This window comes from Triticum urartu, chromosome 6A (genome assembly GCF_056163025.1).
Source record: "Triticum urartu cultivar PI428250 chromosome 6A, HENAU_Tu73, whole genome shotgun sequence".
NCBI classification, from domain to species: Eukaryota; Viridiplantae; Streptophyta; class Magnoliopsida; order Poales; family Poaceae; genus Triticum; species Triticum urartu.
In genome coordinates this window covers 533,490,120-533,493,332 of record NC_141878.1, presented here as the reverse complement: position 1 = coordinate 533,493,332, position 3,213 = coordinate 533,490,120, and positions in this window count along the sequence as shown.

The following is a 3,213-nucleotide window of genomic DNA, read 5'->3' as shown; positions in this document are numbered from 1 at the left end:
GAAGGAGTTCTTGCCCGTGTTACAAGGTGTGAAGTTGAGTAAGACTCAAAACCCGACCACGGCAGAAGATAGAGAAAGAATGAAAGTCATTCCTTATGCCTCAGTCATAGGTTCTATATAGTATGCCATGCTGTGTACCAGACCTATTGTATACCCTGCCCTGAGTTTGGCAAGGGAGTACAATAGTGATCTAGGAGTAGATCACTGGACATTGGTCAAAATTATCCTTAGTGGAATAAGGATATGTTTCTCGATTATGGAGGTGACAAAAGGTTCGTCGTAAAGGTTTAAGTCGATGCAAGTTTTGACACTGATCCAGATGACTCAAAGTCTCAATCTGGATACATATTGAAAATGGGAGCGATTAGCTAGAGTAGCTTAGTGCAGAGCATTGTTGACATAAAAATTTGCAAAATACTTACGGATCTGAATGTGGCAGACCCGTTGACTAAACTTCTCTCACAAGCAAAACATGATCACACCCTAGTACTCTTTGGGCGTTAATCACATAGCGATGAGAACTAGCTAGATTATTGAATCTAGTAAACCCTTTGGGTGTTGGTCACATGACGATGTGAACTATGGGTGTTAATCACATGGTGATGTGAACTATTGATGTTAAATCACATGGCGATGTGAACTAGATTATTGACTCTAGTGCAAGTGGGAGACTAAAGGAAATATGCCCTAGAGGCAATAATAAAGTTATTATTTATTTCCTTATTTCATGATAAATGTTTATTATTCATGCTAGAATTGTATTAACCGGAAACATAATACATGTCTGAATACATAGACAAACAGAGTGTCACTAGTATGCCTCTACTTGACTAGCTCGTTGATCGAAGATGGTTATGTTTCCTAGCCATAGACATGAGTTGTCATTTGATTAACGGGATCACATCATTAGGAGAATGATGTGATTGACTTGACCCATTCCATTAGCTTAGCACTTGATCGTTTAGTTTGTTGCTATTGCTTTGTTCATAACTTATACATGTTCCTATGACTATGAGATTATGCAACTCCCGTTTACCGGAGGAACACTTTGTGTGCTACCAAACGTCACAACGTAACTGGGTGATTATAAAGGTGCTCTACAGGTGTCTCCGAAGGTACTTGTTGGGTTGGCGTATTTCGAGATTAGGATTTGTCACTCCGATTATCGGAGAGGTATCTCTGGGCCCTCTCGGTAATGCACATCACTTAAGCCTTGCAAGCATTGCAACTAATAAGTTAGTTGTGGGATGATGTATTACGGAACGAGTAAAGAGACTTGCCGGTAACGAGATTGAACTAGGTATTGAGATACTGACGATCGAATCTCGGGCAAGTAACATACCGATGACAAAGGGAACAACGTATGTTGTTATGCGGTCTGACCGATAAATATCTTCGTAGAATATGTGGGAGCCAATATGAGCATCCAGGTTTCGCTATTGGTTATTGACCGGAGACGTGTCTCGGTCATGTATACATAGTTTTCGAACCCGTAGGGTCCACACGCTTAAGGTTTCGATGACAGTTATATTATGAGTTTATGAGTTTTGATGTACCGAAGGAGTTCAGAGTCCCGGATGAGATCGGGTACATGACGAGGAGTCTCGAAATGGTCGAGACATAAAGATCGATATATTGGACGACTATATTCGGACATCGGAAAGGTTTCGAGTGATTCGGGTATTTTTCGGAGTACCGAAGAGTTACGGGAATTCGCCGGGGAGTATATGGGCCTTATTGGGCCATACGGGAATAGAGGAGAGAGGCCAAAAGGAAGGAGGCGCGCGCCCCCCTCTGGTCCGAATTGGACAAGGGGTGCAGCCCACTTTTCCTTGTTCCTCTCCCCCTCTTTCCTTCTCTCCTACTCCAACAAGGGAAGGAGGAGTCCTACTCCCGGTGGCAGTAGGACTCCCCCCTTGGCGCGCCCTCCTCCTAGGCCGGCCGCCTCCCTCTCTTGCTCCTTTATATACGGGGGCAGGGGTGCACCCCATAGACACAAAAGTTGATCATTGATCTCTTAGCCGTGTGCGGTGCCCCCCTCCACCATAGTCCTCGATAATATTGTAGTGGTGCTTAGGCGAAGCCCTGCGACAGTAGAACATCAAGATCGTCACCACGCCGTCGTGCTGACGGAACTCTTTCCCGACATTCTGCTGGATCGGAGTCCGGAGATCGTCATCGAGCTGAACGTGTGCTAGAACTCGGAGGTGCCGTAGTTTCGGTGCTTGATCGGTCGGGCCGTGAAGACGTACGACTACATTAACCGCGTTGTGCTAACGCTTCCGCTTTCGGTCTACGAGGGTACGTGGACAACACTCTCTCCTCTCGTTGCTATGCATCACCATGATCTTGCGTGAGCGTAGGATTTTTTTTGAAATTACTACGTTACCCAACAGTTTGCTCATCAATAACAATGTACTCTCTCTGTAAACTAATATAAGAGCGTTTAGATCACTGAAATAGTGATCTAAACGCTCTTATATTAGTTTACAGAGGGAGTACTTTTTTGAGACCAATGATAGACCAAAACAACTGGAAGTGCAGCAAAAAAATGTAACACACAGAAGGAAGGTAACACGCTGAGGGGATAGGAGTGACGCCGCTTGCGAGGATCATGGGTGTGGTAGGTCGACAGCGGCAGAGGCCGAGCTGAGGAGCGTCGGAGGCCGCTAACGCTGCCACACGCCTGAGTCCTCACGCAAAATTTAAAATATGTAGTACCTACACTACATTTCATCGAATATGTCACGTAAAAAAATTTGTATTCCTCCTCTTCCATGATGTTAATTCTTGCTCCACTGTGTATATCACTTGCTTAACGAGGCGGAGAAATTGCACCCCTGAAAAAACTGAAAGGCTAAGGCAGGAAAGTGCATCCAGTGGAGCGGCGATGAGAGGAGCTTGGGTCTTTACCAAGGAAGGGGCATGGCGATGGAATTGGCGTTGATTCCAGTACCATGCGCCACCATCAGGGGTGGCCAACGAGAGGGTCAGCAGCCGTTGACATTGCCTCTGCATTTTTGCAAGCGACTATCCATATGCTCCCTGATCCAAGTCGCCTCCTCTGTCCCACAATAATCTCTGGGATAATACTTTCGTGCCCGCTGCGGTTCAAGGAGGCGTACATACTGTCGATTAGCAACCGGCCGCACAAGCGATCGCTCCACGACAGTCACACTGTCCGCATCTCCGTTGGTCGCGCTTTGCCTTGAC